Raw genomic sequence first — 12712 nt, 5'->3', positions numbered from 1 at the left:
AACCACAGTTTTCGCTTCTGACCACCAAATTTTGTGCTGCAGCTATTAAAATATGCCATGCCCTGCTAGGACAAGATCAGTTGGAATACTCTACCATTTTGAAATGTTAATGGGATTATGTCAATTTGTGTGGTGTCTATATACATTCAATTATATATTTGTAACTTATAATTTTAGGTATAGATTATAAGTTTTGTTTCTTTAATTAATTAATTGCATTTAATTAATTAATTGTATTAATATGGTTGTTAACCATATTAATAAATTTGATTTGATTTAATTTGGGAAAGGAGATGTTTGTGTATTCCTATTGGTAATAGGGACAGTGCCTTTTTGCAGCATCCTTTTCCCTTGCTGGTGTTTCCAATTTCTTTGTTACCTTTTACCTATTGGTAATAGGAACAGTCTGATAGTCTTGAAGGATCACAGCCCGAGTCCCTCCCTCCTGACTTTTACACATTGCTGGAAGATCTTCTTTGCTTGCTGTATATTGTGTTCATTTACTCTACAATAGCTTGTTCTTCTCTGAAAAGGGTGTGATGATAAACTGACGATAACAGCTTCCTTATTAAGAAACTAAGAATATTTAATATCTGATTGCACTTGTTTTAGAATAGCTGTGACTCAAAAACTTCAGCAACGTTTACTTTCTGGCAAGGCAGCGATGAGTCTGCGGAAGTGGGGCTCTTGTAATTTTGTGTTCATGCACATGCATTTACATGCTTGTACAAAGAAGACAAGATTTAGGCCCCATTTGCTCCAAGATATTGGGTTGGAGCCTATGAATTTATTGTGCTAATAGTAGCATCTGCACAAGGTACTTTCCTTCATTGCAAGAGTCTCTTCCTGTGGAGCCTCTTATGTTGGAAGCTCCCTCTCACTGGCAGTCTTTATGCAGAGGCTGGACAAACACTTGACAAGGATGTTCTAGGCTGATCTTGCATTGAGCAGGGGTTGGAGTAGGTGGCCTGAAAGACCCCTTCCAACTCTATGATTCTGTGATTCTAAGAAGGTTCCTTACACTGGGGAAAGGTGCTATTATTAGTGGAAGAAGTCCACAGGACTGAACCCATGCGGTTCCAAACACTTTAAGTGGCAGCAACTGAAACGCAAAGAACTGTAATCACTGTTTGTGAATGATATTTTTAAAAGCATCAACGAGGGGTACAATAGGGACCATGATTTTCCAAGATAATTATGTGTATGGGAATTGGTGGAGGGCATGTATTTAGTAGCCCTGTTCAAATTGGTCTTGCTGGTAATGGATTCGGACTAACAGACATCCCCCCCTTCCCAGTTTCATTCTAATTTTGTTTTATTTGCTGGTTACTCCATGCTTCTACTCCAATAATCTGCCATTTTCACAATCTTCTGTGTAGTACTTACTAGTCCTTCATGGGTCTGTATCTCTTGGTGTCCACAGACACTAGCAGAAAATGGGACAGGAGGCCATTGTGTACATTTCTTTGACAGTGGGATCCAGAGAATAACAGCTAACATTGTTAGAACATGCCAATGAAAAGAATCAGAAGTCCCTCAGTGTGCACTTCTACTGAGATCAGATCACTGAAAGCATTCTAGTGGCTTAACTCTGGTTCACCATTTGGATTCTCTCACATAATATATCTAGATCATTCAAGAATTCCCTAATGTGACAGGTTTTCTGATGTATCACATTAGAAAATCCGACTGGGGAACTTTAATTAAGCCACGGGGGTATTTTTTTGTGATCCCACAATTGCTATCTTATGGACCCCCATTTTTTTCCCTTTGTGGAATCGTGCACTCATGGATCTCCTATCCCATTCCTCCATGCTTGGTATGTCCCAGTGGGAACATATAAATTCTTTTTTAAAAACAAAAAAACGTGAGAAACAATGCTGGTAGTTTGGCCTAAGAGACAGAGGTTTACCAATCCTTCACAGATTAGCAGGGATCCAAAACTGAGTTTCCTTCATGTAAACACACTGGACAGCTTTTATATCCCTGTGTCAGCTGAGCTGGCGCTAGCACTTTTGTCCAAAATTCACTTTTTTAGAAACAGATTTCTCTTATTGTCTTTTCTCCTTCAAATGAGGAATCTCTCTTTAATACCTCTTTGATTTCTCTTTGTGGATTTCTGTTCCACCTCTGTTATACCTTTTGTAACTTCAGCCCTTGTAGTGTTTTTGTTAATATTACTCACCATGTGATGGGGTTCTAGAAGGAGAGTGGGAAGACATTGCCTGCCCCTGAGCATCTGCAGAGTGAATATTTTGCAGAACCTCCCTTCTTGCCCTTCCCACTTCTAATTTCTCTATTTGATCAAAACAGAATGTATTTGAAGTATATGCCAAAGTCCTAAAAAGAGGGAAAGAGGTGGTTTGTTGAATTTCAGGGAGAAATTGGGTGACAAGGAAGTAAGAGAATTTCTCTTAACCATGCTAGCTATTGTGGGAGGCCTAGGAGTTCAGGCACACTGCAGAGATGTAACTCTCCTAAGGAGAGTTACACCAGTCTAAGCCCATTCATTATAGTGGCTTACAATCACCTTCCCCTCCCCACAACAGACACCCTGTGAGGTAGGTGTGGCTGAGAAAGCATGCCTGGCCCAAGGCCACCCAGCTGGCTTCATGTGTAGCAGTGGGGAAACAAATCCAGTTTACCAGATTTTCTTCCACTCATGTGGAGGAGTGGGGAATCAAACTCGGTTCTCCAGATCAGCGTCCACCGCTCTTAACCACCACACCACGCCATCTCTGGAGACCTGCTGCTCATCAAATTAGGCGGTATAGAGCTAGGTAGAACGATAGCCTGGCTTGGTATAAGGCAGCTCCATATGACATTACTGTTTACGCCCCCCCCCCCAATTGAAAAAAGAGAGTGCAAGTGAACACTTGTGCAGTGGCATCTGTGAGTGGCCCTCAATCAAGAATTACAGGTTTGCTCAGAAGTAAACATGAGAATGGTCAGCTGGTCCCCCCCCCCAACCCTTATGTTGCAGGAAGGAGCAACATCAGCAAGAAGGATCTTTGGCAGGGATGAGATGTCAAAGTTATTAATGGCATGGTTTGCTGCAAGACCTGCTATTGGCCCAGTAGAATGGCACAGCAGGAGCTTCCAGGAACACAGGTGGTGTGTGGGTTCAGCCACATGGAGCAATAAGCCATTGTAAATTTACACACTTTTAAGAAAAAGAAGCTAAATTTTTGTCTGGTTATATCAATTAATTATTATTCAAAAATCCCAATCCCTGTAATGCTGGTGTATAAGAGAACTGTTATCCATGGGCTGCTTCATTTTTTATTACAGTGATGTCCCACCACCTGCAGGGAGAGGCTGTGAATTAGTGGTAGAACATCTGCTTTGCATGGGGAAGGTCCTGAATATGAGTGGACATGTTCCTGTAGGAGAGGGCTATTCATGGCTACTAGTAAAAATGGATACTAGTCATGATGCATACTTGTTCTGTCCAGGATCAGATAAGCATGTCTATTAAATTATTTTATATTATTATTATAGTACGTTGTGTTGCATTACATTACATTACATTACATTACATTACATTACATTACATTACATTACATTACATTATATTATATTATATTATATTATATTATATTATATTATATTATATTATATTATATTATATTATACTGGAACACAGGCAGGACAATGTTGTCTTGTTTGTGGGCTTCCTGGAGGCACTATGTGAACAGACTGCTGGACTTGATGGACCTTGGTCTGATCCAGCATGTCCTTTTTTATGTTCTTAATTCAGTCCCTGTCATTTTTAGTTGTAAGAATCAGGTGATGGGAAAGACCCATACTTGAGACCCTGGGGAGGGGCCTGCCAATCATAGGGATAATACTGACCATGAGAGACCTATGGGCAGATTCAGCATAAGGCAGCTTCATGTGTTTGTCTTTCCCCATCATGGAACTAATGGGGGCTTACATGGGAGTTTTGTTTCCTGGGTGATGGCTTGGATCCAGCGATGCACAAGCGGAAGCATAAGCGGATTCGGTCGGTTCTGCTTGGACAGATCTTGTGCAGCAATGAGCCCTTTCCTCCCTGTACATTGTAGTGCCAAGAAACTGGAGATGCACATAGGGATACAAGAAGTTTGGCTTATTGCAAGCAGCTGCTGTGGCCTTTGTGTGTGTGTGTGTGTTTCCATTTGCAAAAGAGCTTTGCGGTGAATCCAACTCACTGGCCAGGTGCAGATCTGCTTAGCGAACAGAGGAATGTCCCTTCCTACTGCAGCCCCTCTAAAACTTTGGTATGGAAGAACTACTCCATCAACTTATTGATTGCATGTGCTGTGTAAAAATGTCCACATGGGGGGCACCGCCAATGTCAATAAAAAGAAAGGGCTTTTGGATAATTCTGTGCTAGGGCTAGGCCTATTAAATGCTCGTTATGTGAAATGTAGTCCTCACACAGAGGATAGCTTCTTCTGTTTCTCGGGGAGCTTGAGCTTCTAATTTCCCTCAAAGAACTTCTGCCATCCTCATTACTGTTGCTCAGGGAAGTGGGGAATTTACTTTTTTCCAGAAGAACACGTATCTCTGTGGGTCTTCACAGTATATACTTTAATTTTAAAGAAAGGAAAACTCTGTTTCCCCTTGATGGTTGCCACAAGCAGATGCTGGGAAAACTTGTCTATGGTCTAAAAATAACCATGGATGCTGTTGCTTCTTCATGAAATATGGGGGTGGAATTGTATTTTCTCTCCAAAGTAGGGTGTGCCTACCAGTTAAAGAATGAGGTAGCACAATGGCACATTTTTTTTTAAGGAAAAGAACACGAGAGACCAGTTGGAGCACTTTTCCTATGAGGAAAGGCTGAAAGATCTGGGCCTTTTTAGTCTAGAACACATGAACACATGAAGCTGCCTTATACTGAACCAGACCCTTGGTTCATCAAAGTCAGTATTGTCTACTCAGACTGGCAGCAGCTCTCCAGGGTCTCAGGCAGCGGTCTTTCACATCACCTACTTGCCTGGTTCCTTTAACTGGAGATGCTGAGGATTGAACCTGGGACCTTCTATGTGCCAAACAGATGCTCTGCCACTGAGCCACAGTTCCTCCCCAGAGAAAAAAGACAACCAAGGGGAGGGCACAATAGAAGTTAATAAAATTATGTATGGGGTGGAGAAAGAGGATCTTCTGTAATGCTAGATCTTGAGGGTATCATTTGTAGTGGATGGGCAATAAGTTCAGGATGGACAAAAGGGAGTACTTCTTTGCTCAATGAGAAATGTAAGTGTGGAATTTATTGCCAGTGGATGTAGTGATGGGCACAAGCATAGCTGGCTTTAAAGGGGGGTTAGACAGATTCATGGAGGAGATCCATCAATGAATACTAGCCATGGTGACTGAAAGGAACCTCCATATACAGAGGCAGGAAACCTCTGAAATGTAGTGGTAGGAGGTGACATCAGGGGAAAGCATTGAGCTCTGTGCCCTGTTTGTTTGGCCCTTCAGGGCAACTGTGTGAAAAAGTATGCTGGACTAGAGGGACCTCTGCTCTGATCCATCATGGGTCTTCTTAAGTTCTTATGCATGGCACTGTGGGTAGAACTGATGTCTGGAGGTCAGTTATAATTCTGGGAGATCTTCAGGCCCCACCTGGAGGTTGGCAACCCTGTGAAAGAGACATGGGCATCCCTAGCACAACGGTACTGCCTCAGCTCCCATCCAAAAGATTACAATTGAGGAAGCACTGTGGTCTAGTTGAGGGAGAACTGAGCTACTGTCTCTGCAGTTTCATGTGGGCAGCCTTGTTAGTCTGAAGTAGTAGAAGAAAATTCAAGTCCAGTAGCACCTTAAGGACCAACAACATTTTGCAGAGTATAAGCTTTCATGAGTAAAAACTCCCTTCGTCAGATACTCTGTCTATATTTACTCTGCCCCTCGGCCCATGCGGTTTTGCACGCCCTGAGCTTTTCAGAATCTCCTCATCTGAGCTGGTAGAGCAAATGTAATTAGAGTCCAAGAAATGCAAACTGTCTAACATCACATACACTGAGCTGTTGACCTCCTAAGATGTCAGAGTTGCCTTGCCAGATCAGACAGATTTCCATCTCATCCAGCATTCTTCATATTCACAATCGGGCATTCCCTCACAACCAGGGCATGACAGGCTCTTAATTTTCGGTTTACTGGTTTCTTGCTGGTTTCTTTGGCCATTTATGCTTGGTAATTAGCAGCGCGTTCCAGGCGGAAGTGCCCTGCATATTTTTTTTTTTTAGTTTTTCACGCTGAACCGTCATTCAGGAAGTGACTGCGAAGCCGACGCATACCTGCTTCGCATTTCTTAAGAGCCCCTTTAACGCGACCTTTTGTATTTGCTCCGCCCCCACACTGAAGGATTTACTGAACGAACCATGAAAAATAACAAACGCGGCTTAGCTATGCAAACGACCATTGCCAATGGCTATGCAAACGAAGGAGAAAAGAAGCAGGTGAGTGTGTGGGGGGGTGGGATTTCTCCTTTTGCATCAGGACTGTGAATAGGCATTTTAAAGGTCGCATTTAAAAAAAGAACTTTGAGTGAGCATCAAAACTGACCCTGCATAAATGGCCTTCATTTGTTTACAACATTTGTCTCTCGCCTTTCTGCCGAACCTAGGTCACCAGTCAGTTTTGCGTTTCCAGGTTGCATGTCAGGTTGTGTCTATACACACAGCAGAATGAGATGACAAAGTCTTAATAATGGCTTATGTAAGGGGAGGGGGCTCTTCCTGCAAGCAGAAGTCCCATATAATAAGCAGAGGGAACTGCTAGAATCTCCTTGCCGTGCAAGTTTTATGTTTGCAGGGAGGGTGTTTTTTTGTTTTTTGTTTAAATTCAGGAACATTTAAAAAAAATGAAATGGTGCAGCTTCCCTGGAAAAGTGGCACAGGAATAGAGATTCCAGCCTCCCAGTGGAACCTGGGGATCCCATGGAATTACAGTTCATCTCCAGACTACAGAGATCAGTTCCCCTGGAGAAAATGGATGCTTTGGAAGGTGGATTCTATGGCGTTGTACCCCACTGAGGTCCTTGTCCGCCCCAGGCTCCATTCCTTAAATCTCCAGGAGTTTCTTAACCTGGATCTGGCAAACCTACTCCCCCATCCTCCGCCAGGAGGGACCTGGCAGCCCTATACAGGAATTTTCTAAATAAGTCAATTGTCTTTTAAACTGTTTAGAATTGCACTGTAAGTGTCTTTGGGCTAGTCTTTATCAGCCTGACTGGGGGTTGATTCCCCACTCCTCCACATGAAACCAGCTGGGTGACAGTCACAGTTCTCTTAGAGCTCTCTCAGCCTTACATGGTGTCTGTTGTGGGGAGAGGAAGGGGATTGTAAATCAGTTTGATTATGCTTAAAAAGGTAGAGAAAATTAGCATATAAAAACCAGCCCTCCTCCTCCTTCCTCTTCCTCCTCCTCCTTCTTCTTCTTCCTCTTCCTCCTCACTTCATAGGGATGCTGTGAAAAGAAAATGGGTGGGTGGGGGACACCATGCACATCGTGAACTCCTTTTATGCAGAGCAGGTTAGAAATGTAACAATGAAATCGCCAGCGCGCAACTTCGGCTTTAGACTCTACCCTCCAGCACCCTATAAACATCATAAGGACTACATTAAGATTAAAGCCTCACCTCCGGGCGCCCAAGTGAGTAGATAAGAATCCTTCGTCTTTCACTGGCGTCATCGAATAACAGGGGGTTGAAGAAAATATTCCTGGTAACCGTTTTTCTCCCTTAATTGAACTGGATGATTTTGTTGTATGAGATCCATCAGATAAAGCAGCAGGAGCCTTATCAAACTGATCAACTTAAATTAAAACAACGAGCTTGAATGATTGATGTAAGATCTGCCAATCCGACGCGTTCTTAAAGGAAGGGGAGGGAGGAACTTTTGAGAAGTTACATGAGGGAAAAAAAGGTCCTCCAGCCACGTGTACAACAAAGAGGATCCTTTGACCGGATGACTCTGTGCTTTACCTCTCCACTGCTCTACAAATCAACAGGAAGAAGGTCGTAAGACCGGAAATTCGTCTTACTCGTGTTACACCAAAACCACTCCTGAAGGTAATAACCATAGAGAAGAGACGATAGAAGGTCTACGATTAGGTAATCCCTGGAATACTTCCTGGCTCAGCCGATCTAGAGCATCTGGTAAAACTCGTTGGTATTTTTAACTTTAAAAAGTTTTTTTAAGTTTAAATACTTATTTTTTCAACCCGAAAAAGATATTAAGTTGGACAATAAAGTATTTTCTATTAACTACATGCTGGACTCCTGCTAGATGACCATCAAATTTTTAATAAAGTTACATACTCTGGAGCCTCTCCCTGATCTGGCTAACATAGCCCTGCTCTTATGAAATCAAAGGGAATTCTACTGAATTCAATCATGGAAAAAAAAGTACAGGACATGTTTGCTAAATATTCTGAGGCGACAATTAAACAATTAAAACAGATTTCTACACAGATGGCTCAATTGATTTCAGTGATGATGACTCTTGACCAATCATCACTGGTATGTAATCAGAAGTTGAATCTGGTTACAGAAGACATAAAAGTCTTGAAAATTCAAATGATGACTACAAATATGGACTTACAAGCAATGGATTCTTCTGCCCAAAAAGTCACGGAAGAATATCAGGATATAAAGAAGAAGACAGAAGTTCAAGAAAGTAACCAGCCGGCGACAAAGAGACCAGACATACAAGAAATGGACTTTTCATTTAAAAAAGACATGGAAGGACGTGTGGATACAAGGAAGAAGAGAGCAGATCAAGGAACACAGATTGAAGCCACGATGGGGATTAAGCCCAGAAAGAATTATTTTTGGATATGCACCTTGCCTGAGGAAATGAGAGAAAACAAAGAAATCTTGTTCCCATACCTGATTGACTTATTTCAGTTACAGAAGGAAGTATTAGACCATGGTTAAAGGATTGACTTAAATATGATTGCTGGATTGGAAGGCTTTGACAGTGTGGACGGGTGGCATGGCTATTTTAAATTTATGTTAAATGGAAAGGGACAAAGGTTTCAGAATAAAGGGATTAAATCATTTTAACGCTAGAACTGGTGGAGTTGGAGAAACTGGGGAAAAGGGGAGTATTGAAGGAATCATTGTGATAATGTACAAGATCTGGGAATAATGGAAGGCTACTTTTTATTTTGATCCAGAATGTAAAACTTTATAAAACATGAAACTTTAGAATGAAATTAATGTTAGGATCAGTATATGTTAACGAAGGCTAATAATACTTTATTAAGAGGTAGATGGAGGTGATGGGGAAGTTGTCATATTTTTTATGTTTAATGGTAATTAAGACAACAATCAATATAATTGCGATTGTGATATTATTTTTACGCTGTTGTCAAAATTATGGAGAATTTATAGCTTTAAAAAATCAATAAAAATTTATATAAAAAAAATAAAAAGAAATGTAACAATGAAATCACATTTATCCTGTATACGAAGGCTTGGGAGTGATTCCTGCATCACTGAAAAGGATAACATCATCTTCAGCGCTGAGGTCCTTCTGACTTTGTTTTGTCTATTGCATTCTTATTAGATGCTTTAGTGTGTACTCCAAAACATTTGGGGCCCCATAGATTTCTAAAAGCCCTGACCTGGATGGGCCAGGCTAGCCTGATCTCATTAGATCTCAGAAGCTTAGCAGGGTCGGCCCTGGTAAGTATTTGGATGGGAGACCACCAAGGAATGCCAGGGTTGCTGTGCAGAGGAAGGCACTGGCAAACCACCTCTGTTAGTCTCTTGCCATGAAAACCCCAAAAAAGGGTCATCATAAGTCGGCTGCGACTTGACGGCACTTTACACACACACACATAGATTTCTACAGCCTCTGCATATAGCCACATTTTCAGGAAACACGAGTTGCGCATCCCTTGCACTAATTGCCTCCCTAGGATTTTTAAATGCTTTTCTTTCTTTCTTTCTTTCTTTCTTTCTTTCTTTCTTTCTTTCTTTCTTTCTTTCTTTCTTTCTTTCTTTCTTTCTTTCTTTCTTTCTCTCTCTCTCTCTCTCTCTCTCTCTCTCTCTCTTTCTCTCTTTCTCTCTCTCTCTCTCTCTTTCTTTCTTTCTTTCTTTCTTTCTTTCTTTCTTTCTTTCTTTCTTTCTTTCTTTCTTTCTTTCTTTCTTTCTTTCTTTCTTTCTTTCTTTCTTTCTTTCTTTCTTTCTTTCTTTCTTTCTTACAGGCTGACATTTACCCACGAGGTACATCTCCTACTCTCTCCCTTAATTTAGCCTCCTGCATCACTGACGTTACTCTCCTGCATTTTCAAGACATCACTGCTAAATCCTCCCCCCCAAAAAAGGCTAAATTTGCCTCTTTTTTTGGATGGGAGGCTGTTGCGTGTTATGCAACACCCTGGAGACTTCTATAAATAAACCAACATTTGTAACGGTAGCTTTGCTGCTGTGAAGAATAATGTCTCTTGACAATTCACTCAGCTGGAAACTCCGAGTGTGGAAACTCAGACAAAGGGTGCCAATGCTATATGGCCCTGGCTGCATCTTGGGGGGCACCAAATGTCTTTATGCCCCGTTAGTGTCACTGCACAAAGTCCTTAATGACTTCATCCAAAAAAAATCTGCTTAGGGAGGGTACCTTATTCATTATAAGGTTCAAGCATGTTCACTTTTAGCACATAAGTTATCCGATAGGATTTAATAGTGGCTTATGGGGGCTGAACCGTTTTGAGATGCGGTACAATCACAAGCTTACAGTGCAAGCCAAAGCTGAATTATGCTTTTCTAAGCCCATTGAAGGCAATGAGTTTAGACAAGTCACTCTGATCGGAACTGCACCATTAAGAATGCTGGGTGGGTTGTTACAATTAATTCCTGCCTTTCTTCCACAGTGGAGGCCAAGGTGGCATTCAGGGGCTTCTCAGAAGATCTCTTATCCAATCAGGGACCAGACCCAGGCCTGCTGAGCTTCAGCAACCATTCCATGGCTGTGGGGCTGGGGCTGTGATATGGCGCTCCTCCCATGAAAATGGCATCCCTCCTTCAAGATCAAACTAAGTCCTCCCTGAAACCACTTCCTTAGCTTCTTGAGAGCCAGAGTGGTGTAGTAGTTAAGAGCATGGTGTAATGGTTAAAAGCGATGGACTCTAATCTGGAGAACCGGGTTTGATTCCCCACTCCTCCACATGAACGGCAGACTCTAATCTGGTGAACCAGGTTGGTTTCCCCACTCCTACACATGAAGCCAGCTGGGTGACCTTGGGCTAGTCACAGTTCTCGTAGAGCTCTCTCAACCTCACCTACCTCACAAGGAGTCTGTTGTGGGGAGAGGAAGGGAAGGAAATTGTAAATCGGTTTGACCTTAGTTTTGGGTTTGGGTTGCAGGATTGGGAATGATTTTGGGTTGCAGGATTGGGATTCTTTACTGGAAAGCCACAACTGTCTGATTAGACAGTAAGGACTTTGAGGGATCAATGGTCTGACATGTAGAAATGCTGCTTCATATGTTCATTGCACATCTTTGTCTTAGGGTTACCAACCTTGAGGTGGAACCTGGAGTTCTCCCAGGACTACAGCTGATCTCCAGACTACAGAGACTGGTTCCCCTGGAGGATGTGGCAGCTTTGGGGAGTGGACTCTATAGTATACCATAGAGTTTAGGATAAATAGAAGTCTGCCGATCTCACATCCCTGCCGATCTCCCTCCCCTCCCCAAACTCTGTTCTCCCCAAGCACCTCTCCCAGCCTCCAGGAATTTCCCAAGCCAGAGGTTGCAGCCTTATCACCTACATTTGCTCAGTGTCATTTGGAAGTTTTCATGCCATGTATTTTATTCTGTCCTGCGCGTCTTTAATCAGATTAATATCTTCCATCTTTGCGCTGTCTGTTCATTTTGAATTTGGAGTTAGTTATCAGAGAGACACCAACCCTGGAATTTGCTTTTCTAGCCTGAAGGATTTTAGAAGCAAATGGTATTATTAGCTATGCTCATGTCGAGTTTGCTGTGGCAATTTTTTTAATGCTACCTTTCATATGTAGATTGGCTGCAGATCCCTTCCATGACTCACTTTGGTCTCTCGAGCCTGTCAGGTCCTGTACGGACATGCACAGCTCTTTTGATGATTTTCTTTTTGGAGGCAGACCAGCTGAGCGTATTTATGCCATGTCAGGCATATGAAAGGCCAAGAGTCTCCCTGAAGGAAGAGCAACCTCAAATGATGGGGGAGAGGAAAGACTTTGTGTTGGGGTTGCCAACTTTTAAACTAGCTGTCCCTTTAATATCAGTTGGATCTGCGGCAGGTGTCATGGGGTGTTATTTAGCTCCATGCCATGACAAGTTTCAGCTGCCCGTTTCTGCATATTAAACACTTACGAAAGAGAGGACATTTTCCTCAGCTGTAGGTAACCGTACATCATAGGCATTACCCTTTTTTCTGTCAATGGGATGGTACTTCCTAAAGATCTCTCATAATAAGGGCCTGGCTCTATTGAGATCTGATCCCAGAACCTTACCATTGTACTTACTTTCACTCAACACTCGTTCATACATTATCCTTCCTTTGAGGAAACACATGTTATTGAACCACCATTTGTTATGGGATGCCGTAGAAGGGAATAGACCAAAATTCAGTCCTTGTGGATGAGGCTTTCTTCCAGGGAGGAGACGACAGCATGGTGTAGTGGTTAAGAGGGTGGTTTGGAGTGGTGGACTCTAATCTGGAGAACCGGGTT

At 42.3% G+C, this 12712-nt stretch overlaps 1 protein-coding gene across 1 annotated transcript in view; it reads left to right on the top strand.

Moving 5' to 3' along the window:
- The window catches only part of GUCY1A2 (guanylate cyclase 1 soluble subunit alpha 2), a 182272-nt gene that overhangs the window by 72831 nt on the left and 96729 nt on the right, over positions 1–12712 (top strand). The window lies entirely within an intron of this gene.

This window comes from Euleptes europaea, chromosome 12, assembly GCF_029931775.1.
Source record: "Euleptes europaea isolate rEulEur1 chromosome 12, rEulEur1.hap1, whole genome shotgun sequence".
Lineage (NCBI taxonomy): Eukaryota > Metazoa > Chordata > Lepidosauria > Squamata > Sphaerodactylidae > Euleptes > Euleptes europaea.
This window is presented reverse-complemented; position numbering and strand designations above follow the sequence as displayed.